At 45.5% G+C, this 27,446-nt stretch overlaps 1 protein-coding gene and 1 long non-coding RNA gene across 2 annotated transcripts in view; one reads left to right on the top strand and one right to left on the bottom strand.

The window, feature by feature from the left end:
* The window catches only part of LOC144770857 (uncharacterized), a 578,425-nt gene that overhangs the window by 35,670 nt on the left and 515,309 nt on the right, over positions 1-27,446 (bottom strand). The gene's annotated exons all lie outside the window — the stretch shown is intronic.
* On the top strand, positions 25,376-26,258 carry LOC144770852 (uncharacterized). The gene is made up of 3 exons (XR_013599053.1): positions 25,376-25,471; positions 25,606-25,707; positions 26,172-26,258. It is a non-coding gene; the product is annotated as an uncharacterized LOC144770852 (long non-coding RNA).

The raw sequence follows: 27,446 nt of genomic DNA, 5'->3' as shown, positions 1-27,446 counted from the left end.
ACGTATGTGAGGCTCCGCCAGATCGAGCCAAAATCCTTTCAATATCCTTCACATCCTGCCCTCGTGACTCACCAGCGTTGCGGTGTTGCCTGAAAGGAGCGAGGCGGCATTGTTTGGCGCTGCTTCTGGCTGTCTGGCCGTCTCCGGAGGTGATTGCTGCCGTTTGACCTACTGGCTGGGTCCCGACATCGTGGTGCTCCGGGACGGCCCCGCGCCCGAGGCCTGCCCGCTGTGGAGGATTCCTGCGGCCTGCCCGCTGTGGAGGATTCCTGCGGCACCTGGCGTGGCTGCCGGGGGCGGCTCGAGCGGCCGGACAGTCTCATCGAGGCCGGGGGAGCGGATCTGCACGGCGGCGGAGGCGAGCGGCCGTCGCCTGGGCCGGTCCCGGTCTCTGCTGGTTGCGGTGAGTTGGGGGGCGGCCTGGGAAAGCCCGGGGCTGCGGAGGTGGCGCTGGGCCGCTCCGCGCGAGCCGCGGCTGGTGGGGGCGGGGTGCGCTCAGGTGCGACTGCGAGGGCCGGGCGGAAGAGTGGCGGCTCAGCGGAGGCTGGAGGAACGCTGAAGCTCGCGGCCCGGGACTGCGGCTGAGCACTGGCCGAGGGAGAGTGGCTTGGGTCTGGCTGCCATATAGTTGCTGACTGGTGGTGGGGCCTACGGGGGGCCCGTGGCTCTGTCTTCCTGGCCTTCGGCACTGACTGTGGCGTTTCACGGGACCGCAGCCCTACTCTACTACCATTGCTGCATCGCTCTGGGCCTGCCTATTACAGCGCCTGGAGGTTATGTGGCGCCTGTGATCTGCTCAGGCGGCTGGGTCTGCTGGAGGCCGGAGGGAATGAGATCGGCGCCCAGAGGGACAAAACTGGGCCTTGTTTGATTGCGACTCTTAGGCTGGAGGTACTGCCTGTCTGGCTTCTGGTGCTCCCTCTCCCTGGGTGTTGAAACTGCTTGCCCTTCATCCTTGCGGATACTGCTCCGACCAGCTGGTGTTGACTATAGTGACTTTGTGTGCTGGTTGTGACGGTCTACTGGCACTATGGGCAGGCCTGAAAGGAATCAGCCCAAATTAACTTTCGATGCTAAGAAGACCGCGATGTCGACCTCGCAGGCGCCGCCGGACACGGAACCCGCAGGGGCGTCTGGGTGTACGCCGAATTTGGAGGCCGTGCTTGTGGCTATGCAGAAAACATTGCATTCCATAGAAGGCACCATGGAAGCAGTGAATCACAGACTTGATCATATGGCTACGCAATTCGAGCGACAGAATGAACGAATGGGAGAGGTTGAGCAGAGAGTGTCTGCCACTGAGGATGGTCTGGCTACCGTATCCACTAAGGTTTTCAACATGGAGCGAGTTTTGGAGGTCATCCAGGCTAAAAATGAGGAGTTGGAAGGGCGGTTCCGACGCAACAACATCCGCGTCACTGGACTGCCGGAGTCTACAAATGTGGGCCGAATGGAAGATTTCATGGAGCGACTGTTGCTTGATATTTTTGGAGCGGACCAGTTATCCCGAGTGTTCATCGTGGAGCGGGCACATCGCTCTTTAGCGAGACGACCAGTGCCTGGAGCATCGCCCCATCCTATCATCGCCCGCATACTCAATTATAAAGACAGGGTTGTGATTCTGCGCCTGGCACGGGAGAGGGGCACCATAGACTATCAGGGCAACAAACTTGAATTTTATCCTGACTTCACGGTAGCGGTGCAGACAGCGAGGAAAGAATTTCAGGGGGTGAAGCAACTTCTCAGGGCGGAGGATATACCGTATGCCATGCTCTACCCGGCCCGCCTCCGGATTGGGGCACCGTCAGATAATAAAATCTTTACATCTCCTAAGGCAGCCATGGACTATGCAAAGAAGCAAAAAAAAAGAAAACGAGATTCCAATGCAGGGCAGGACAGGGAAGAGGATTTACGTGATGAGGTTGCATAGGACTACGTGCTTCTCCAGCATAATCGTCAATCTTGGTTATACACGCTGGGGTATTGCTACACGTTAACGCTCCACTCTTATAGTTGACGAGTTAATTCTCTCTCACTAATGCTGGTGGGTGGTGGGCCTGTGCGACTTTCCACTTTCAACGGTGCCACCAGTGCCCTGGCTAAAGGTTCGTGAACACTGTGCTGTTTGATTTACTAACTGCTGGGGCTTGGCGGGTGGACTTTTCTCAATACTGCTGGTGGGTGGTGGGCCGGAGCACCTCTGCAAAATCCAATGGTGACGCCAAAGCCCTGGCTGGGGACTTATGCTGCACTGCTGTTTGATATACTGTCTATCGAGGTTCGGCTGCTAGACCTCTGTACTATCATATATGGCAGGGATGTACCAGACCTACGGATGAGGTCTAGGGGTTGGCTATTTGCTGGGAACGTTTCTGTTGCATTGTTTATTTGTCTGTTCCTGGTTGTATGCTGGCCCACACTGATAAAAGTACTGCTGCCTCCTCCATTGGGTGCTGCTGGAAGGTTTTGGTATATGTCGCAGCGCAGGGGAGACGGGGATGGACGTTTAGACAAATTGCTTGATCCTCTCCTGCTTAGTTCACTAGTGGGAGTTGGGCACCTCTACGCCCCCACGTATGGGAGCTCCCCACAATTTGTTTGGTGCAATGTTCGGGGTTTGGACACTGAGGGGTTGGGGATGGCTTTGGCAGGTTGGGGGTGCTGAAGTGGGCGGGGGGAGGGAATCTGGTTGCCATGGGTTTCAGTTCTGGGGAGGGAGGATGACTCATGGGGGTGCACGCAAAGAGGGCCGGTTATGTTGTGCTGGGGGCTGCCTCGGGCGGGACATGGAACTGAACGCAACTATCAATGTTCACTGGCCCGAAAGTACATTTGGAACCGGATGGATAGGTATATGTATTAACTATCATTCTTTCTAGGGGGGGAACGCTGAATTGGATAACGTGGAATGTGCGGGGTCTTAACAGACCACAAAAGACCAGGCATATCTGAATAGGCACGCGGTGCAGGTGGTCGTTCTGCAAGAAACGCATCTCAGCGGACAGGCGGCTGGCACAGTTGCTTGCCGTTGGGCTGGTACCAGGGTGGCCACCTCGTACTCCTCCTATGCCCGAGGCGTTATGATACTCATTATAAAAAGGTGTCCCGTTTGTGAGTTTGCATGAGGAGGTAGATAAGGAGGGTAGGTATATCATTTTGTATGGTAAACTATGTGGTACGCTAATCACCATGGTTAATGTATATGGGTCTAACATTGATGATCCGGACTTTTATGTTAAGTTGTGGAATAAGGTTTGCCAGCTGCCTCCCTCGGCGATTATTTGCGTAGGGGATCTGAATGTGACGCTGGATCAAGGGTTGGATAAAAAGGAAATACGCCAGTCATCTATGAAGCGTGCGTGTGGTATTGTCAGGGATGGGATGGAGGTGCTGGGGCTGGTAGATGCGTGGCGTCTGGGACATCCTGGTGTGAGGGAGGGCACCTGCTATACTTCCGCCCATGACACTTGGTCGAGATTGGATTACTGGCTGGTGACGAAGGATGTGAGTGGCTGGGTAGCGAGGACTGCACACTTGGCTCGCACATTATCTGATCACGCCCCTGTGCTGATGGAAGTTCAGCTTCCGACACATGCGCATGTCCCGTTTGCATGGCGATTGCCTCCTGGAGTTTTGAAGGATCAGGTCCTGCGGGAGAGCTTGCGTGACTCGATTGAACTGTTTTTTGATAAGAACGTTGGGTCAGTGTCCAGTGCGGGTGTGCTTTGGGAGGCATTTAAGGTGACAATGGGGGGCACATGTATTGGTATACAGGCTGGGGTACTTAAATCGCTCAGGGACTCTATGGAACGGCTGGAGCGTGAGTTGTTATGTATGGAACGACAATGCGAGCAGCGGCCCTCCGATCACCTTCTGGCTGACATACGCTTGAAGGTCTCTGAATACAATGAACTGGCAGATCAGGAAGTTCAGTATCTATCCAAACGCACTAGAGCACGATACTATGGAGAGGGTGGCAGGTCTGTGCGGGGGCTGGCGGATAGGCTAAAGGACCCCTGGGCTAAACATTGTGCAGTGCAGGAGCTCAGGGAGGGCGATAGAACTGTGACTGATGCGGAAGGTATCTTGGACTGTTTCACTCGGTACTATACTGACATGTATTCATATAAAGACACGGCAGACGAGGGGGAAATTTCGGAATATCTTGAAGATATCGCTCTTGTTTGGCTCTCGAAGGGTCAGCAGGACTTTCTGATGCACCACGTCACGGAGGGAGAACTGAGGGATGCAATTGCGGCGTTGCCTAACGGCAAGGCTGCTGGTACGGATGGCCTACCGCCTGAATTCTATAAAGAATATGTGGATTTATTATTGCCGCATCTGGGGATGGTGTTGGAGGAGGCCTTGGAACGAGGGCAACTACCTGCGACGTTGAGGGAAGCTCTGCTGGTGGTACTCCCAAAACCGGGGAAAACGTTAGACAGCTGTGAGTCATACCGGCCGTTGTCACTAATGAACACAGATGTTAAGATTATTGCCAAAGTGCTAGCAACGCGACTACAACTGCTATTACCAGTAATGGTGTTGCCGGACCAATCTGGATTTGTACCGGCGCGCTCCACCACGCATATCCTAAGAGCACTTTTTGCTGTCTTTCACCTACTCAAACCTGACTTAGCTGCGGTGGCGGTCCTATTGGATGCTGCCAAGGCATTCGACTCTGTGGCCTGGAAATACATGATGGCAATACTGCATCGCATGGGTGTGCCATTCTTTTTCACGTCGTTGATCGCTTTGTTATACACTAATCCTGTGGCCCGTGTACGAGTGAATGGGCGGGTGTCGGAACCATTTGCAATACAGAGGGGCACGAGGCAGGGGTGTCCACTATCGCCCTTACTGTTCGCACTCATCATGGAACCCCTAGCCTGTATTCTGCGCCAGCGGCACGCATCCTCAGCTCTATGTTTTCGTCTCCGCTCCCTGGCGGTGTCCATGTACGCGGATGACATGGTGCTTTATATTCGAGAGCCAGACAGGTATCTAGACGGGGTGCTCAGGGAATACGTGCGGTTTGAACGTTTCTCTGGACTGTCGATAAACTGGGGGAAGTCCATAGTGCTGCCGCTGACCGACATTACACGCCCATTTCCATTAGAATTTCCTTTGGAATGGGCTGAGGAGCCTGTCCGATATTTGGGAATATGGATACATAGAGATACCCAAGAAATGATTCGGGCTAACTACGGTGTGGCCATCTCCAAATTAGAAGACCAAGTAGCGCGCTGGATTCGTTTGCCCCTGTCGTTCGCGGACCGCGTGGCTTTGATCAAAATGGTGGTACTTCCCAAATTTCTATATTATTTCGTCAACGTTCCGCTCCGCTTGACGTCTAGTTTTTTCACAACGTTGCAGACCCTGCTGATTACCTTGGCATGGGGAGGGAAGAAACCGCGAGTAAAATGGGATACCCTGACCAAACCATATGAGAGAGGTGGATTCGCGGTGCCTGACATGAAGTTGTACTATTTGTGTGCGCAGGCGCATTTTGCCTCGTACTGGATCTCGGCGCCGCCATATACGCCTCACGTGGCGATTGAGGCGGCAGCGACACATCCATTGCCACTAAAAGCGATGATTGTAAACTCACACTCTGTATATGAGAGGGGCGAGATGGACACGGTGCAGAGCACGGTGAGGGCGTGGCGAGAGTTGGGTAGGCGTGCGGGTTCCTTGCCACTTTATGCGCCGGGCATGCCCTTGCTTTATCATGACCATATATCGGTCTCGAGTGAGATAGGGGCTATCCACCTGCTACAGGATGTTGGCATAACTACAATGGGGGATATCTTCCCGGCGAGCCGCTTTCTGGCTTTACCGTCGATATTGGACCGAACAAACAATGGCACTATGGCTACCTTCACGTATGTCCGGTTACGAGCTGCAGTGCGCGCTCATTTTCCAACTTTCCCGATGGAGCCGCCCGCGCTGGCTGCGCTGCAGTTCCTGTACACAGCCACTTCTTGAGTCAAAATGGTTTCGAGGCTGTACAAAATTTCACAGGATGAGGAGTGTGGTATGGATGTGGCTGCAAAGGCTAGGTGGGATGCGTGTTTGCTGGAGCCGCTCTTGGAGGATGAATGGGTGGAATGCTGCGCTATGACCGGGAAATTCGCTGCTAATGGGAATTTTAGACTCTTGCATTATAAATTCTTGCAACAATGGTATTACTCTCCGGAGCAACTTTTTAAATTTGGTCTGCGTGACTCATCTGCGTGCGTGTGCTGCGGGGCTGCCGTGCCTGATTTTTTGCATCTGGCTTGGACGTGCCCGCGAGTGTCTAGGTTCTGGATAGCGGTGACTGAGGCATTGACTGCTATGACCTTGGCGACTATTGAGGCAACACCGCGTGTCTGTTTGCTGGGTATGGTGTCTGGTGTTCCTTTGGGTGTGAGGCGGTTGGTGGCGCTGGCCAAGCGCAGAGTGGCGACCTGCTGGGGGGGGGAGAAGGGCGCCGGAGGTGAAGACTTGGCTGCAGGACATAGCATACTGTCGAGATCAATTGACGTGCTATTATGAGGAACTACCAGCAGGCTCCCGCCCCCGCGATATCTGGGGACCGTATACCACCTATGTGCTGGCGCAATTGTCTGATGACGACTAGTCTAGCCCATATCTCTGAGTGAGAAGTGTTCTGCTGGGAGAATTGCCAGATTAGAGGTGGCATGCTGCTGGCCATTCCTGTTTTCTTGACTGCTGCTCCGTGCTGCTGCCCTTGGACACGCGCTGGTTGCCTGGCCGGGGTAGTGCTGTTGAATGCGTTGCTTCTGCCTGTAGTTGACCCCACGAACTATTGCAATTCCTAGGTTCCCTTAAATGTGTGCCTTGGCGGCTATTCTGCTGTGACTCTCTCCAATGGAGTGAGGTTCCCTCGCATCGGGTCTGTAGTCCCATGTGATATTCGCACAACTGCTGTACTACGCCCGGGGGGGAGGATTGGGGGGGGTTATCGTTGTTTCTAACTGTTGCTTATTGTTTTCTTTTTGTTAAACAAAAAAAAAAAAAGCAAAAAATGAGACCTCAGATGGATTCCTTATTGCTCACCCACGTCTGGTTCCGAGCTCTGTACTGCTTAATACTGCCTGCTACGCCACCGGGCCTTTGGCTGTCGGTACTCTGGCTGTGTGCTATGACCCATATGTGCTTCTGCTTCAATGATTGCGGCCGGCCCGTTGGGTTGTAGGCCAGAAGCTGTGTAACTGCACTTTAATGCAATAAAGGTCTTTCAAAATAAATAAATAAATAAATAAATAAATACAATTTCCTGTTTGGTATCCTCAAACCAGTTTTAACACTTCCTGATTAACTGCACGTGTTGCACTTTAGTTCCAGTCACAGGGTGACACTCACTGATCACATATTTGTTTATGTATATATGTTGTGTATTGTCATATTGTGTCCAGTGGTCTTTTATGTTCAAACCCCTCCCTTATGCTCCGTCCAGAGTGTGGCTACACCTGGGTGTATTGTAAGCAGACCCGATGATGAAGCATGTCACACACTTCGGTGTGTGAGTGAGGGCAGTATTTTCAAAACAAACACTTTTGTTTTGTTGTACAGTGTGTTTGGGGTTTGATTTTGTGCTTGATTCTCTCCATCCCTCTACGTGTGTAAAAATTAGATATCAGGGGGTTCGGGTTGGTAGAGTTGTATGTGGTTGACGCTCTCCCCTTCCTTTGTGTTTAATGAGTTTAGCTATAGTCCCAAGCCATTTATTTATTAGGTGTGAACAATTGTGTTATTTGATGTTATAGTGCCTAGGTAAAGGGGAACTTTAATAGGCCATCCCTGTAACTTTAACATCTAAATTTATTTTGGGCAGTCCATCTTAGTGAATCAAAGACTTTTTTCAAGTCTACTAGCATCAATGAACAAGGTAGAATTCCCATGTTTGGGATAAAGCCACTGGGACCCGTCTGATGCAATGCTTTGTATTCCGACCCAGCCTGAAGGCCTACTGGTCCAGGTATATCAAGAAGGCTGTTTCCTTGATCTATTTATAAGAACCTTGGCAAAGATCTTCATCTCTGCATTGATGAGTGAGACTGGACGATAAGATGTGCACTGGTCTGCTATCAGCTGCAATTTCAAGATCCTCTGGCATGGATCCAGTGTATATTATTTCATTGAACAAATTCAGTAGAGGTGGTGTCAAGAGCAAAGTAAGCAACTTGAAATACTCAATGAGGAATCCATAACAGGCAGTAACATTTCTGCCCCGAAAATCGCTCATGGCTTCAGATAGTTCCTCTGAAGAAACTGGGAGTTCTAAGAGGTCACAATCTGCATCTCTGAGAGCCTGCAACAGCAATAGCTTATTTGGAGTAACTCAGTCTCTTGAAGTGATAATGGGTAGGCTTTATAAAAAGAACAGTAGTAGGCTGTGAGCATTGAGATAATATATATGTATATTCACTGAAAAAAACAATGATTACAGGGGCATTATAGTTAGGCTCAGATTTCACTTGTACAAAACCATAGAAATTCAGCAGTTATAGTTATCTGAGCCAACTATAAACTATGCCCCTACAATGCACTGCTTATGATCTCACATATTACATCACTCATGACATGGTCAGTGACATCACTGTTGATATCACAGGTGACATCCCAAATTATATCACTAATGACATCATCCAGTGAGTGTAAGTGTTTTCTAAGAGTTTATGATTGTTAAACATATACTAAGCTACTACAAATGTTAAATTGGTATGACAGGTGTACTACTAATGAGTGATACTACTTCTAAGACATATTATGTGAGTGACTGTGTACATCTGTGGGTAAGTGGGTATGTGAGTGGCTGTATGGGTGTGCCAGTGGGTGTATAGGTATGTAAGTGGGTGTGTAATTAGCTGTGTGGGTGAGTGAGTGGCTGGGTAAGTGGTTGTATTGGTGTGTGAGTGGGTGTGTCAGTGGCTGTATAAGTCAGTGAGTGGCTCTGTGAGTAGTTGTATGGGTGAGTGAGTGGGTTTGTGAGTGGCTGAATGGGTGACTGAGTAGCTGTATGGGTGAGTGGGTAGATGTGTAATTTGCTTTATGGCTGAGTGAGTGGCTTTTTGAGTGGGTGTTAATTGAGGGGAGTGGGTGAGTGGCTGTATTGGAAAGTGAATATCTGTGTGAGTAGATGTATGGGTGAGAATGGTTGTCTGAGTGCATGTGGGGATGAGTAAATGGGTATGTAAGTGGTTGTGAGAGTGTGTGAGTGGATGTGTGATTTGTTGTATGGGTATGTCAATAGATCTGTTGAGATGCTGTATGGGTGTGTGACTGGCAGTCTGAGTGTATGATTGATTAAGTGGGTGTGTGAGTAGCTGTATGAGTAATTGTATGGCTGTGTAAGCTGTTGTATGTGTAAGTGGTTGTATGAATAGCTGCATGAGTGAGTAGTTGTGCGAATACCTGTATGGATTAGTGAATGAATATGTGACAGATTATATGGATGAGTGAGTGGGTGTGTGAAACGTTGCATCAATATGTGAAGAGGTATATGAATGATTCTGTGGGTGCAAGTGTGGGTATATGAGAGGTTATATGGGGGTGTGAGTGGGACTGTGGTTGATATAATCTAAGATGTTATCAGTATTGTCTCTGTCCATGTCATGAGTGATTTAATATGTGAGGTCATAAGCAGTGCATTGTGGGGGTGTAAGCTATAGTTAGCTCAAGTAACTATAACTGCTGAATTTCTAGGGTTTTGCCTAACTAGAACGTCCCTGTAACCTTTGTTTTTTAAGTGAATTTCAAAGGCTTTTAACATTTTATTTCCTAACTATAACTTGTAACCTTTGAGAGTGAGTGTCTGAGTGAGTGCATGAGTGTATCAGGGGGTGTGTGAGTGTGTCAGTGGATGTGTGAGTATCTGTGTGGGTCTGGGAGCAGCTGCATAAGTGTGTCACTGGGTTTGTGAGTGGGTGCGTGAGTATGTGTGGGTACGTGAGTGGGTGTATGAGTGGGTGTATTAGTATCTGAGTGAGTGTCTCAGTGGGTTTGTGAGTGGGTATGATAGTGTAGGAGTGGGTTTGCGTGTGCCTCCATGAGTGTGTGAGCCAATCTGTGAGTGGGTATATGAGTGCTGTTATGGGGCTACGGGTGGGTGTATGAGTAGCTGTGTGGGTCTGTAAGTGGGTGTTTGAGTGGTGCTATGGAATTTGGGCATTTACATGCTTAAGGAATATAAACAGGAAAACTATGGACTCTGTTCTCATCAGGAGACAACAAGAAATAAACCACTCATCACAGTGACCCAAGTTCAGATTGTAGTCCAATAGATAAATGATGCATTCACTTCCATTAAGGATTTCAGATCATTTTTCAACATGAAATACAACAGGAAACATTTTTTTTCCTTTCCATTCGCAAGCCCTAGAAGTTAGGATTGTTTCACATTAGTCAAGTGGAGCTTCAGTTGGGGAACCTGGTATGTGTATGTTTCTAAGTGCTTCCTGTTGAGGTTTAATTTATGTGAAATGAGCATCAGGGCTGGAACTGGACCACATTTTAAAAGTCCACACTTTTGCTGACAATGTCTACCCATTTGCAGCACGTTATACTGACTAATTAGTAATTGCTGGTTCATTGGGTAAATACCTACTCATATTGTATAATGCAGCTGCATAAAGGACCACCCATTTAATTATTTCTCTGTGTCTCTGCATGACAATTGTTTAAGTGGGTTAATCACTCTATATTATTTTTTTCTAAATGGTTTATTATTCGCAAAATCCTTGCGAAATATCACACTACTTGTTTTCCGGTGACACATATATATTCACAAAGTTAGTGTGTTTTTGAAAAAGTGTAAACCACATATATACACTTAAATAATATAAGAGAACAGTAGTTTGCTACTGTAATGTTTTTAACTTGTATTTCTGTAATAATTTTTAATGTAAAGCACTTTTAAATTCTATTTCTCATTTTCGTGACAACACCGGTATTCGCGATGACAATGGCATTTGTGAAGATCATGTAACAAAGAGATCTGATTGTCATTAGACCCAGTGGTTGCTGGCTGACTGGAATGTAATCGAAGCCAGACAAAATCCACTGTCCCAGACAGGATGAGTAAAATACACCTGTAAGAAAACCTGTGCTCATTCTTTGGTACATTGCTGCAGAGCAGTCAGGCTTATTCTAAGAGTCAAACAGTATAGGATTGCACAGCACTGCTCTTGTAACACACTGATTATGCTACAAAAGACTCCATACTATATGCAAAAAACACTAGGCTTTGTTTTACACATATAAATACATACCATACACAGGATTGCAGGGAGAAGCCCCAGAACAATTGTGAACTCTCTAGAAGTACGTTCTCAAAGATTGGTAAATCAAGCAATGTACATGTAGTGTAATGACACAAGGGCCAAAGGATTAAATGACCTATTTATGTGGTGGAGAGACCTTTCTTAGGAAAATAACCCTCACTCACTCTAAGGTGACATGCTTCATCATAGGTTTCCCTGCTCACACTAGGGCCAAGGTCCTTGGTATGGGCTACAACTCTTCTGGGTCAGAAGAGGAGCTGCGGTGTTTTAGAATGAGGGGACCAAAAAAAAGGTTTTTGGGGCTAGTGAGGGTCAGAGTGCAAGAAGAGTAGTAAAGGATATACAAAATTGTCTCTGGGAGACCAAATGTATTTATTATGAGGTATCCTAGGACAGGATTAAAAAAAAGTTCTCAGTATTACACACATATTGAAATCAAAACATCATACATATATTAGATTTGCTTTATAGTTATATGCAATTGTTGAACTCTACCATTAGCAGCAGAACTGCATGAACATATATGTACCAGTCAAAGGTATTCACTTGCCCTGTTATCCCCTCAGCCTCGAAAGAGACATAAACCCATTTGCATACTTTCCCGAGGTAGTCACGATCCAAGCTTTCCCTCCCACATCATAATGACAGAACGTATATGCAGGCTTGTTCAGAGGTATTTTACTTTAATGCTATCACAGTATCATTAAACACAACATTTTGCAATATTGCAAACCTGTCACAGTTTGTATTGGTCAAGAATTCACAGTTCTCCCCTATGCTTCGTGACCCAGCCCGCAGCCACTCAAACTACACAAACCAACATAACACTTGTACCTGCTGGAGACAGTTTGATTAGATTGTCAGGAACACTTAAGTGGGAGGAAACAGTTACGTGGTTTTATCCATCCAGAATAGGATGTCAAGGTACTTTGCGGTACCTCTACTAGTGTAGGATCACTATCCCCCCATAGGCAAAAGACTGTGACTCTGGAAGTTTGTGTGCTTCCAATTTGGAGAAATGTTTCCCCCAGGCAGAGGTGCGAGCTGCAGTTGCTCCAGGCAGCCATGTACACCGGGTACAACAATACCACTAGGGTCCAGTAACGATGCTACCAACAAGAGAGTACCTCGTAGCATGGGTCCATGAGAAGGAAGCTGGCGACCTCAGACTGAGGCCGCTATGTCAGGCACTGTCTCCCTCCTGATCTGGAGGTCAGAGAGAGTCCAGGCCTCCAGCTATGGTCCTACAGACTTGGCAAAAGTCCCCAAATACTCCTCGGACATCACACACTACAAAGTGCGAGCTAGCACACGTTTCCTGTTGTAAACTCCGGTCCCTATGACTCGATAAACGTCCCCAGTACTCCTCGAACTCTTTATTTATATCATTACTGCACCCCAGGTGGGTAGCTAATCTTTACGATCACACTCCTCTACACAGTGTGATTACTGCAAACGTTAGGATGGTCCTTGTCCCAAAAGATGATAACTGCCACCCATTTCCATCGCAGCCTGTGTGGTCCTTACAATCCCATAGAAACAGGGAGATCCTTTCTCTCCCTGGGACCTCGTGGACTGGAGGCCAGCCAATCGGCACTTAGAGAGTTGGAGAGGGCTTAGGGCCCCGGGCCATGACAGCAGGTGATTGACTGCAGACTAGCAAAATCCAGTCAAAAATTTGATAGTCCCCTTCTTGGAGTACAAGTTTCTGGCCACCAGAATTCTGCAGATGATCCAGTTGCAGTCCCCCCTGCACCAATGGTTTATCTTGTTGATGTCCCAGTGTCGAACCATCGTAGAATGTTTGTAACCCCAAAAGTATCCCTAAACTCCTGAGCCCCAGTTGTTATACCCACAATGGACTTTCAAGATGAGATCAGTTCAAAATGGCACTTTTAAAAATGCACTGGCCCCTCTAAATTTAGTCCTGTCTGCAATCCTACCCTGGAAGGCTTAGTCAATATCCTTAGTGGGGTTGGTTAGAACCCTTCCCCTTTGAATGCATCCACCCCAGCAAGAACCCTCAGAGTCAGAGATCTGCAGTTTCCATTGAGTGCCCCTAGTTTTTTGCTGTCTATCAGGATCTCCACAGATGTAGCTGTTCCCCCAGCACCCAGATGTTTATTGGAGACAGGCTGATAGGCACACAGAGAGCCACAAGCATAGACATGCCCACTTTCCCAAAGTGACATTTCCACATTAGTAATGTCAGATCCACTCTCACTAGCAGAAAGGATTTCCCATTACTTATCCATCAATACTAAACACCATACTGCTTTTCTTCTGCAATCAGGAAATACAGTCCAATATCCTTTCCACAGATTCCACCATGTTAATCAATTCAAGAAGCAGGCCTCACAGCACCGTTCAAAGTTATTCACTAGTAGGGCATGTAGTGCAAATGTACACATGCTCTACCTCTTACCTACACGCACCCTGCTCTCAGGGAGCACACAGATGTAGCAAGAGACATGCAGAACTTGGCAAGTAGCTTTTCAAATTCCAAGCTGAGTAACAGTAACCTGCACGTACAGGCCCTGCCATGGTAAACCTGTGGTACGTTTGAAGAGCTACATCTGTGGGCGGCACAACCAGTGCTGCAGGCCCACTTAGTACCATAGTTTCCAGGCTCTAGGTATATGTCTTACCACTGGGCAAGGGACTTCTAGCTAATTCAAATCAGCCAACCATGTATACACCAATCACCAGTACATACCAGTCACCAATCACTAGTATATATATGACAAGCACAGCGCTTTAGCACCGAATGGCATTATCAAAGCATTCAAAATCCTATGGCCAGCACGTAGATCAGCGTAAACCTAGGAGGGACAAAAGTGAAAAGTTGAGGGAAAGCACCCTAAAGAGAACCATTTCCAACAATTGAAGAATAGAGTTTTCATTAATCTTCAAAGAAAGTTCCTATCCATTTCTCTATTCTGAAGCTTCCAACTGATACCTGTACAAGCACTCACACAGACAATTAGTCATTCATACACACTCTCATGTGCACGCTTACTCTTCTGTGGGTGTACTCACCCATTTACACAGATGCAGACTGTGGCACTCCCAGTCACACAGTATTGTATACACTACCACACCCATGCACACACTGATGCAAACACTGAGACACTCAGGCACAGTCATGCATAGACTGACACACACAAGCACACAGTCACTCATACACTAATGCATCCTCCCACACACGGATCTATACAGTAACATATTATTAGGTGCTGTCCAGTACTTTTAGTGCAGAACTCTTTTTTTGTCATTTAAAAAAAATAGGAAATGGCAACAGGAGGAAGAGAGGAGGAGGAGCTGGCACAACATACTGAAGAGCAGGAGGCAAAATAACATAATGACGACTTCTCTGATGAGGAACCAGACTTAAAAAGGCAAAGCATTTCCTGGGACTTTTTTACTATTGAGTCCGTCAAAGAAAAAAAAGTGCAAAATTTGTGAAGTGCACCTTGTGCGAGAAAATCCTTTCAAGGGGCACTGATAAAAAATATTCTTGTGGGACAACAAGCATATTGTCTCATTTAAAAACATACCACAACAACCATCTCAAGAGGGTGCAAAAGGAGAGACGTGCAGAGGGTCCATCAATCTCTAGGGCAATGCCACCTACTCCTGAAGAGAGAGTACCTGAAAGAAGTGGAAAAGCAGCTGCCACAAATATCTCCAGAATTAAAGAGGATTAGTACTTTGTGTCTCAACTTCAACACCACCCTTAAAGCCAGCGAGCAATCTGTTGATTTTATTTTGTAAACTGTGAGAAAACATAGCTGTTAATTTTGTTTATGTACACCAGTTTTTCTACTTATTTTGTGTTTCTGGATAGAACTTTTTTTCCTTGTTGCCTTTTTATTTAAGGAAAAATACAAAAATATACAAAATGTATTAAAACAAAAAAACCTAAACAAAATAGTTCCAGAAAAAAAGAAAAGAAAGATTCTTGTCAGAACCACCTTTCATGGTTAAAAAAAGACAAACCGTATGTTTGTGATTATGTAAAGAGGAGTGGTTGTATAAGTGAGTGACTTTGTTAGTGGCGCTTGGGTGAGTGATAGGGTGTTTTAGTTGCTGCATGAGTGAGTGACTGCCTCTGTGAGTTCATGTATGGGTGAAGGAAAGGCTGTGTAAGTGTTTGTGTTAGTGGCTGTATAGGTAAGTATCTGAGTGTGGTAGTGCCTTTAAAAAATGACTGACTGGGTAAGTGTCCATATAGGTGAGTGATGATTGGATGTGTGACTGGGTGGATGAGTGCCTGTATTAATGTGAGAGTGACTGTATGAGTGAATGAGTGGGTTATGAGCTGCTGTATGAGTGAGATAGTGGGTATGTAAGTAACAGCATGAGTGAGAGGCTGTGTGAGAGGATGTATGAGTGAATCAATGCATGGGTGCCTCTATGGGTAAATGAGTGACTATGTGAGTGGCTACATGGGTGAGATAGTGGATGTGTAAGTGGCTGTAAAGGGAAGTGAGCGGTGTCGGAGTGCTTGCATGAGTAACTGATTAGGCGGGTAAATGTCTGTATAAGTGAGTGACTGAGTATGTTAATGGCTCTAGGGGTGAGTGACTGTGTATGCATGGGTCTTTGAGTGTTTGTCTGTGTCAGTGGCTGCATGAGTGAATGACTGTAGCTGTTGGTATTTGAGTCAAGAAGTGGGGGTGTGACCCACTGTCAGAGTGAAATGGAGGTATATTAGGGACTGCACGAGTGAGTGAGCTGCTGTGTGAGTGGCTGTGTGGATAAGGCATTGGTTGTGATTGAGTGACTAAGTATGTGACTGCTTATATGGGTTGAATGGGTGTGTCATTAGTTGTGTAATTGAGTGGTTGCCATAGGTGAGTGTCTGGCTGTGTGTCACTAGCTGTAAGGGTAAGTGGCAGTGTGTGTGAGTGTCTAGATGGGTGATTGAGTGCCTGTATGAGTGGCTGCATGGATGAGTGAATGTATGTGTGAATACCTGTATGATTGAATGAGTTGTTGTGCGGCTGGCTTCATAGGTGAGACACTGTAAGTGTTAGTGTATGAGTTAGTGATAGCATAGGTAAATCTGTGTACAAGTGAGTGAGTGGGCATGTTAGTGGCTGTAGGGATGAGTGATTGGGTAGGTAAGGGTGTGTATAACAGCCACAGTCTGTGCAGGTAACTGCGGTGGGGCAGAGGGCCAGGTGGGGTGGATATTGGGGGACGATGCACAGGGAAAATAAAATAATCAATTTTCCCTTGTCAACGTCCGTCTGAATCGCCCTCCACCCAGCCCCACTGCTGTTACCTGCAGGGACCACGGCTGGTGAAGAAGTTAGTCACTGTATATGTAAGTAGCAGTAAATCGGTCTGAATGGAGGTGTAAGAGACTGTATACGTTGGCAAATACCTAACTGTAAGAGTACTTATATTGATAAGTGAATGTGTGTGTAAGTACCTCAATGAGTAAGTCAGTTGCTATGTAAGTGTTTGCATCAGTGTGTGTCCGGGTATCTAAGTAGCTATATTATTGTGTGTATGGGTGTAATAGTGTATAGAACAGTATGTGCCTGGGTGTATAAGTGTATACACAAGAGTGTCTCTGGGTGTTTCAGTGAATGCCTGGGTATGTTACTGTATAGATCCGTGTGTGGGAGGATGCATTAGTGTATGAGTGACTGTGTGCCTGTGTGTGTCAGTCTATGCATGACTGTGCCTGAGTGTCTCAGTGTTTGCATCAGTGTGTGCATGGGTGTGGTAGTGTATACAATACTGTGTGACTGGGTGTGCCACAGTCTGCATCTGTGTAAATGGGTGAGTACACCCACAGAAGAGTAAGCGTGCACATGAGAGTGTGTATCAATGAGTAATTGTCTGTGTGAGTGCTTGTACAGGTGAGTAAGTGACATAGTCGGTGCCTTTATGTAATAGTGAATATGAATGGCTATAACTGTATAAGTAAGGGACTGGCTGTGTTAGTAGCTGTTTAGGTAAGTTAGTAAGTGTATGTATCACTGCTTACAGGAGTCAGTGGATGTCTTTCTAGCTGTATGGGTGAGTGATTGGGTGTATCAGTAGTTACACAGGAAAGTGACTAAGTATGTTAGTGATTGTATGCACGGCTCACTGGCTGTATAAGGTACAGTGTAGGTGACTGAGTGCACGTTTTAGTACCTGTATTAGGAACTAATTAAACATGTGAATATCTTTATCGATAGTAAGATCATATAGTAGTAGATGTATTTGTAAGTGAGACAGTGTATTACTAACTGTGTCAGTGAGTTAGTGGGTGAATGAGTGGTTGAATGGATGAGTGGCTGGGTTTATGAGTAGTGTGATCAGTGTATGTGTGAATGGCGATACAAGACGCTATCTTGGTGTTTAGTTTTACTCTGTAAATTTGCTGAACTACACTCAATGTTATAACTACAAAATGAGCTAAACAAAGTGGTAGAGAGCTATGCCAAGTGCTCTTCCTGTATAAAAACACTTTCCATGGGTATCTCTAAGCAATATTTCTGTGGTAGAACAGGTCCATGTGTTACGTACTGCTCCAGGGCATGTTTTTCATTTCAATTCTGTGAGTTGTAGTCCTCTTTTAAAATAGAATAAATAAGTCTACAAATCTCAGAGTGCAAAGAAAAACATTCTTTCTGAGCAGCACATCATGCATGGACCTCTAAACTTGGCAGAGTTTCTAGTATATTGTTAGTATAAATCTAAAGCTTATCAAGCAGTTTTTAAGCCAACTAAAGCATGCAGCAAAACAAGGCATGTACAATATACAGTTTTAGGGCAACACATTGTTAAGCAACCTCACACACAAGCACCTAGCCTCATTTTCAGAGAAACAGTTGTGCACTCACACACCCAGAAAGAGACTTACTCACCTATTAATGAATATATACAAATATATAAAACACACACAACCACTCATACATTGTCTTGTCTGTATATCATACTCACTTTTACCAACCTCATATAAATATCTACCTTTTCCCCCAAAAATATTTGAAAGTTCAATCTATTTGACATACCTGAAAATTTAGTTCATTGGTGATATATCAGATAAATACAATACTATCAGAGAATGTGATAACTAAGCATAAGAATGGCACACCACTCTTATACAAAGCAACCGTGATAGCAACCTTTTCAACTTGGCACATTCTGATACTGCAGAAGGCAGCAGATAAAAACATGCCTTTTATATTCTAGGTTTGTTGCTCTACTTCTGAAAGGTTAGTATGTGTTAATCCTTTGATGCACTTTTATAAAGAAGACCATAACGGAAGAGTGTTTGTGTATATTCACAAATTATTTGTGACCACCGCACTGAATTTGTGAATGATTACGAAAGTCCAAAACCATATTCTGCCAGGTTATTTTATTACTCTAAAAATACACTACAATTTATATGATAACCCTCACTAGGGAAGCAAATCATTGTTGTTCAACAATAACTCTAAACACGTCTAATTTAAAAAAAAAACACACACAACTCTCTTTTTAACACCCTTCCCCAATACACTCTTAGCAGAGTCTCCATAGCAGCCCAATAGAACCAGTACATCACACGTTTGCAGCACATTCTAGAAGGACCATACTACTTACAAAATCAACGGCAGCATGGTTGGTTTACTATCCAGAAATAAAAGCATATCCAAGGTTCCGTTACACTTTTTTATTTTTAGTATAGCCAAGGAGAGATCTACTTACTTATTCTTCAGAGACACTCCCTACTTTTATTCACCTTCAAATTTACACCACATCACATCCATTTTAACTGCCTTTCATATTAAAAACTGCCTCATTCAGCTCCAGCCTTCTCCTTTCTGCTACTTCTGCTTCAATCCAAACCTTTTAGAGTGTGGATTTTGGGCCACAGAAATGTGTTTTGGGCTGGAGAGGCTGCTAAAAAGAGGGTCATTGACAGGGACTTGGGTTTGGCTAATGTGGATATTACTTGGATTGGCTAAAGAGGGTTAAAGTGGTACCATTTGTAACCTTTCGTTGAAAGCATTGAGGATTGCCAACCCCCTGACCTCATGAGTGTGCACTGTGGTGGCAATGACCTGGATACGCTGACAGAGGTAGGACTGGAAATCCTAATGAAAGATACCTTTGTACAACTAATTACACTTTTCCCTCGCACTACCTTGGTGTACTCCAACATATGCCAAAGGCAAAAATGGAAGTGGTCTAATCAATTCTGTCCACAGATTGACAAAGCCAGGAAACATGTTAATAAAACAGTTTCTACATGCCACAGAGACCATAACATGGGCTCTATTTATAACAACAAGTTCGTTTTGACATGTATGGAATGTATAGAAGCGATGGAATTCACTTCACAAATGACAGCAACAGGGTGTTTCTCAGCAACTTGAAACTCTGCACCCTATCTTATGTGAAGCTATCGTATACACCCAATCATCATAAAGGCTCTCCTCAGAGCTATCCTAATTCCCCAAAATGTTGTCCATGCTCTTTAAAATATCTATTTTTGTCAAAATTCACAAACACATAGCGAATACACGACACAAAAGCAGACATTCAATAGACACTAGCACATTTAAAATTCATAACTATATAAGTGACTCTGTGCTTCACACTTGGCACATCAGTATCTAAATTATTCTATAAGTGCAGGTCTGAGTCTCTTTTTATGTCTGTGAGTAGTCTAAGAGTTATTGAGTGGGTCTGTCAGTGGGTGCATACATGTCTCAGTGGGTCTGTCACAGAGCCTATGAATATCTAAGTAAGTCTGTGAATGGGTACACAAGTGTCTGCGTACATCTGTGAGTGGGTGATGAGTATCTGAATGGGTTTCTGAGTGGGTGCATGATTCTCTAATGGAGTCTGTAAGTGGGCGCATAAGTCTCTGACTCTGGCTTTTGGACAGCTGAGGACTCCAAGGGAAGGCAGTAACGGTAGCGGGTAAGCGCGAGAGAGCAAGGCCGCCTTTAGCAGCGGCTGCTGAGTGTGTGCCTGGCGAGTCCATAGAAGCGGTCCAACTAGGTTGGGTGTGGCTCGCGACTCTCCAGTGTGCCCTGCTCTCTGTCTCCCCGTTTCCTTGTTTCCCTGTTTTCCTCTCCAGCGTGCCCTGCTCTCTGCCATCCCATTTCCTTGCCCCACAGGCTCCATCAGCCTCCACTACCCCAACCAGTCCTGAGCTGAGCCAAGTTGTGCTCCTTTTGGGTGCGGCAGCCGACTCAAGGTTTCAGGGTTCCTTCAGTGGCCCGGGGGACTCCGGACTCTGGACCGGTCTTGACTCGCGGAGGTCCCGCTTCAGGAACCGCCAAGGAACCGGATACGCCTTCTAGAGGCTGTCACAAGCAAGTTACAGAGGAAAGGAGACGTAGGGGGGCTCCCGCAAAAGGTCTGTCAATAGCAGAGGGGCCAGGGAGTGAGCTAGGAGTTGGGATTTTTTGTGCAGCTGTTCATCACTGTTTGGCTCCGCGTTCCCCCGCATCAAAACCCCCACAGGCCTCGCAGGATCCACAGCTCTTTGGGACTGCATATTCTCAGACAGTCGCCATGCTGCGCTAAAGAAAGGTCTGTGATACCTAGGTGGACATTCTTAAAAGAAAACTGCGCTCTCTAGCCTGCTTGCTAGCCAGCTCTTGCTGTCTGCTTTTGTCTGCCCACTGTGAGGGAGCCAGTGGGGGGAGTAGGAAGGTGCAGGGACCCCAGATCCCCAGAAAACGACTGCCAACTGGCCAGTAATGGCAATAGCACCTTGCAACATGATCTGCAATAGAGGAAGCATACACTCTTAAAACATCTCCAGACCCTACAAATACAGGACTAAGGGGCCAATTAAAACAAATTAAAGCCAAGGAAAATGAACTTACTCAGGGAAGATGAGATCAAGAAAAATTCGCCTGGTGGCAACAAAAAAAAGAGAAAAAACATCCCCTCAACGGTACTAACTCCTTCATCGAGTAAAAAAAGGTAGACGCCCAGGTCGAGAGAGAGGCTAGTTTCGGCACCAACTCCGGAACCAACACTCTTTAATTTTGGCAGCAAAAATGGAAAACTGAAATTCGTCTTCCTAAAGGATCCAATGGCTGCAATGTATGCTCCAACTGAAGAGGTATCCGGTTTGCCGAGTCAAATAATCTCAAATAAAAAGGACAAAAAAAGCCATCACAATTCAGGAATGTCCGAACAACAGGACACTTCCATCTCCGCTAAAACAAGTCCTCCTTCCACCAAGGCTGATAGTGGTAAAGCCCAAACAGAGATTCCAGCCCCACAGGGAGCGATTTTAGCAAGTAGACAGCTAACTACATACCAGCACAGGTGCACCAGAACGTATCCTCACCAAGCAAAAACAAAGAAATAGGAACAAAGATCATACTTGGGCAATAAAAATGTATTCACGGAAGACCTATTAGAAAACTCTAGCATACAGGCACTTGCTCCGTCTGCTTATCTAATGATGCCAACCTCTTTCAAATGTTGGAAATAAACACAATAAAATAAGATACAACTGCCGCAGTTAATCAAGGGAAACCCCTACCAACCGTTACCTCGGTGGGACGTCATCTGGCGGAGAGGGGGGTAGCCTCCATCCCCCCCCCCCCCGACAAGAGGAAAAATCAAAAAGATGGAAGCTTCTCAATAAAAACTAACCACATATGTCTGTCATCTCCAATAACAATCTCATCAGTAAGTAGGATTGAGTCAAATAAAATTAATGCGCCCCCACCTGACAAAGCTTCCAGCAATCAAGAGAAAAGGAGCCAGGAATACATCAACCTAACCAAAAAACAAGAGGTTTATAAAGGGGTGCAAAAGCAAGGACCCGAGAAGGGGAGATCAGATCAAAAACAACCGATTAACAATGGAGAAGGGGTAGTAAAAATCTCTCTGGTCCAGACAGCATTAGCACCCTCAAGTCATAGAGACCTAAGCCCAGATAAGGAGGCACAAAGTACCAACACATAAAAGAAGGAAGGGAAATTGAATAACCCTGCTAAAGTGGAAGAAATATTAGGGGTAAAGCTTTCTGAGAAATCCAAAAATAAGGAACAAAGCTTCCAAATAGCAATAACAGTTACAATAAATAAGAAGGGCCACACCTGCAAGCTCTCTTTCACAGAGTCAAAAACTGAGACCCCATGGCCATCAACACACAAAAATCCTGGGAACTCGGAGACAGAAACAAAAGAAGGAAATTTCAAGGCTTTATCACAAGAAAGGGCTCCCAAACAACCCATTGGCCAAGAAACTCAAATAGGTTGGGAAACACACAACACCCATAAATCCCAACCAGCCAAAGATGATACTACAAGTCCTTTAAACAACATCATAGAGACTACATCAAAATGGAAATTCGTGCCAGAGTACCCCACCAAAGGAAGACAAGACATACTGAACCGAGGGAACTTGTTAACGCTGTTCAAAGAGATACTGGAATTAAAGGGGATAACATCACAAGATCTTGTAGCCGTAGAATTCCACCCAACTGCGTATTCCCTAGACACAGAAGAATCTTTGACTTGGACTTCCAAGGAACTAGTGGACAGGATCTACACAACAAGAACAACATTCGAAGCCTGGGGAATCACTTCAAGGCTCCACAAATGACTAACAAATCCATACCCCCTTTTACAAAGCACAGCGATACCAAAAATGGGACAATCCTTCGGGAAAGGCCAAAAAAACTTGCCTACGTGGTGCTAGAAACAACTCGCCGTCTCGCCAACTGCACAAAACAACTCAACCCACAAAGATGTAATGGCAAGCCCATCAAACTTCGAACATTAGCCAGGGAACAGTCAGGACTGGTCCTGGGTGCCAACGGCCCTGAGCAAAAAACGCACCTGATGAAAGTCTTCAAACATGTCCTGATGACACCAAGGGGGTGTGCTGAGGCAGGAACAACAGGGACGACTTTAAGAACTGCTCAAGGAACAACCACGGCTCTGGAGTAATGGGTTTGGACACAATTAAGATCTGCTCATGGAATGTCCACTGCTTCAGAGAAATGGGCCAAGACTACAAAACCCTGTCCTTCTTACAAAATCTAATGTTGCTCCAAGAAACATGGAACATGAAACCAGTCCCTATTCTGGGCTACATAGGACATCATATTCTGGCAAAAAAATTCTCAAATTTCGGGCCTCCTACAGGAGCATTATCAATCTATGCTAAGGCAAAATACGTTTGGGTAATAGAAGAATTAGATGCCGTAGAAAACTGGTTGCAAGTATTAAAGCTCACTGGTAAACTTTACTCCAAGTCAAACTGGCAAGTAATACTTATCAACGTATACATCCATCCTGAGAAAAAGTAGCAGAAGGAAAAATTCCTAACACTGGCGAACCTGATTGAACTCAAATCCGACAGCCAATGTCAAACTAGCTAAACCCTTGTTTGCTCATGAAAGAAATAAAAACTTGAAGGATCTGATTGTGCATTCTCGATTTACCAACAACCATGCACAATCAGAATTTACCCAGAGATCTATAACGGATAATCTACCGGTCAAAGGTACAGTCAAATGCTCAGCCTGCAAATCCTGCGATAACATTCTGAATGGTGAGTCCTTTGAACATAATGGATGTCGTATGAGCGCTACTGGGATGTGGAACTGTAAGACGGCTAATTGTATTTACTTTATCCTGTGCCCCTGCCAACTGGGTTATGTTGGCGAGACATCTAGACCAATCCAAGTTAGATTAACTGAGCATCGCTCAGCAATACGGACTAACAAGGTTATGGCACCACTAGTAAAACATTTTCAGGAGAAAAAACACAAACCTGAAGACTTCAAGTGGAGGATTATAGAAAAGATCAGACTAGCTGATAGCAAAGGAGGCAGTAAAGTGCGGAAGAAAAGAGAAGTCTTCTGGATTTTCAGTCTAGGAATATTCAAGAACGGATTAAATAGTGATATTCCGTGGGAGAATGCTATTATATGAGTATATGTTTCTTTCCCCCTTTTTTATGAAGTAAGAATACCTTCTGCAGCCTTATATACATATATAGAGAAAGTTATTTTTTCTTTTTCTAACTGTCCAGTGCACTGTATATAGCAATCTTTGGACCGTGAAAACATCCGACTTTGCTTCCATACAATTGATACCTCTATTTGTAATTTAGATTTCCTGCGATTCCTCTTTTTTTAAACCAATTTTGAGTAACCTTTATTTGATGTAGTATTTAGCTAATAGAGTGGCTTGCTGTCACCTTGTGGCTGACATCATTTCGTGATGATCTGGCCTAATGTGATAATTACACTAATTTTGCTGTTATTGGCAAATTAGTAAGTGTGCTTATATTGTAGATGGCGGCATTTATTTAGCCGTCATTTCAACTCTAAAGGATCAAGTACCTTGTTTAGTTGGCGCAGTATTATGGGATAGGTTGTACACTATAATGAATGTATATGCTGTACATGCTATACATATCTGCTATAAACACCCATTAATCAAGTGATGTTTATGCACAAGTAGGAGTGTCCTCCGCTTGTCGTCGTTTATTATTGGTTACCTGTTCGCCATCTTCACGGTATATACCATTCTTGCAACTATCGGAAGTCCATTTTTGATTTCTAGTCGCATTTTTTTGAATAGTCCTTTTTCTATCACTATGATAGCGTAATTGAACGCTGAGACCGTGAAAATGGCGGGCTATTTAAATTGCACTGCCTTTCATGGAGGTTGGTTATCCGTTTTTATCTTGGGATCGAAGGAACGTCGGTATTTGGAAGCTACACGGAAGCAATACGTCTTATCTCTAGACGGTAAGCGCCTCTGATAATTTTGAACGAGTCCGAATTTTCGGACTCATTTAACATTTAGAAACGCTAGCTTCAAAGGATCTATTTAGACAATAGGTTTTTAACTATCTCGCCCTGACTATTTTATGAACAGATTCCTGAATATCTACAGGATACCGTGCAGACGTTTTCGTTACAACTTTATCAGCATAAATACTGGCTGCATCACATTTTTTAGAAATGATAGAAACCGTATGTTTTTAAGGTAATACTTTTTGTTTATCGCTATTATCATTGATTATTTAATTACCTGTGGACGTTAGAAATTCCTCTAACATTTATTAATTCCTTTTTCTTAGGAATTTATACGTTATTCCGCTCAACACTGTGTTTTCTTCGTCGAGTGCCCCGCATATTAGTTTTTAACCTCCTAGAGGCTCACTCGATCACAGAAATCCTTAAGGTGTGAGAAATTTTAAATATTATTAAGCTCTGTTTATTTTATTTTGCAGTGGCTGACTCTCTTAATAAGACTTCGGTTTGACATTAGATGCCTGAAGTCTGTTTCGAAATAATTCTTTTTCTCTCGCTATGCAGGAGATTTATTGCTCCAGACTGCTCGGAGATTTACCGCTCTATACTGCTCGGTGGTGAAAACGCGGAGTTGAATATTCAAGTTCTAAACCGTATTTCTCAAAGGTGCATAGACTATATAATAATTGCTATTTACTATGACCACGTTTATGCCCCCATATCATGCAAGCGGGTATTTATTAGTTGTTAGTTTATTGCAATAATCTATTTCTATGAAATACCCCACAGTGTGTTTTATCTTTGTACGTGTCGTTTACAAACTTTATGAGTGGATTTTTGACCAAATATTAGGTGATTGATACGTCCTTATCAGAACTTATTTTTAATTCATAGTGGTTATTGAGTATTGTACATGTCCTATAGTCCACCCGTATGTTTATAAGTCCTTGACATTCTTGAACTTTAATTAGAGCGACCAGCCCTATGATTATTCGCTTACATGTTCACATCCACTGGAGTGCTCTTTGGATATCCAATGTTCGATTTGTATAAATAGGATTAACCAAATCGTATCGAATGATGGTGAGGATAGACCATAATTAACTTTAGTATCATATCCTTTACCACAGAATCAGGATTATATCAATTCCTGCTCTCTGCAAATACAAGGAAATAAACGGAGGGCTTTCAATACTTCAACGACTCAATACCTGAGAGTGAGTTCGACATCATCACATTATTATAATTTCTAAAATGAAATAAGTGTTTATTTTTTAGGTGGTCAATGAACTATGGTATTTGGGAACTGATTAGGTAAATAGGGTATTACCATTTTTAATTACTGTGGCTAACATAATTTTGTTGGCCCTATAAAATATATACACCTTCTGCTTGTTCTATTGCCCTACCCACAGTGCTAATTGAACCTTGGACTCTGACCCCGTTGTTGGATCTGATCCCACCCCACTCCTCGCGGTACCCGCTGCGCGGGTCCCGCTTCGCGGGGAAGGACTTTGCCATACCGGGATCCAAAACTGCGGATTGCTGCTGTTGCCGAGGCGAGCTTAGGAAGCGCTGCAGGGCTGCGAGCGACTGCAGGGACTACAGTTACCAGGAGTCCCTGCCCGGCCAATAGCTGACACCTGGCCCGCTCTCCCTGCAGCCCCGCCCCCAGAGCACAGCCTCCTTCATAACCTCATCGGCTCCCTGCGTTTGTGGGACCTTCTGCTTGTTCTATTGCCCTACCCACAGTGCTAATTGAACCTTGGACTCTGACCCCGTTGTTGGATCTGATCCCACCCCACTCCTTGCGGTACCCGCTGCGCGGGTCACGCTTCGCGGGGAAGGACTTTGCCATACCGGGATCCAAAACTGCGGATTGCTGCTGTTGCCAAGGCGAGCTTAGGAAGCGCTGCAGGGCTGCGAGCGACTGCAGGGACTCCAGTTACCAGGAGTCCCTGCCCGGCCAATAGCTGACACCTGGCCCGCTCTCCCTGCAGCCCCGCCCCCAGAGCACAGCCTCCTTCATAACCTCATCGGCTCCCTGCGTTTGTGGGACCTTCTGCTTGTTCTATTGCCCTACCCACAGTGCTAATTGAACCTTGGACTCTGACCCCGTTGTTGGATCTGATCCCACCCCACTCCTCGCGGTACCCGCTGCGCGGGTCCCGCTTCGCGGGGAAGGACTTTGCCATACCGGGATCCAAAACTGCGGATTGCTGCTGTTGCCGAGGCGAGCTTAGAAGCGCTGCAGGGCTGCGAGCGACTGCAGGGACTCCAGTTACCAGGAGTCCCTGCCCGGCCAATAGCTGACACCTGGCCCGCTCTCCCTGCAGCCCCGCCCCCAGAGCACAGCCTCCTTCATAACCTCATCGGCTCCCTGCGTTTGTGGGACCTTCTGCTTG

The sequence above is a fragment of the Lissotriton helveticus genome, chromosome 1_1 (genome assembly GCF_964261635.1).
Source record: "Lissotriton helveticus chromosome 1_1, aLisHel1.1, whole genome shotgun sequence".
NCBI lineage: Eukaryota > Metazoa > Chordata > Amphibia > Caudata > Salamandridae > Lissotriton > Lissotriton helveticus.
The sequence above is the reverse complement of the archived record's forward strand: the minus strand, read 5'-3'. Positions and strand labels throughout refer to the sequence as shown.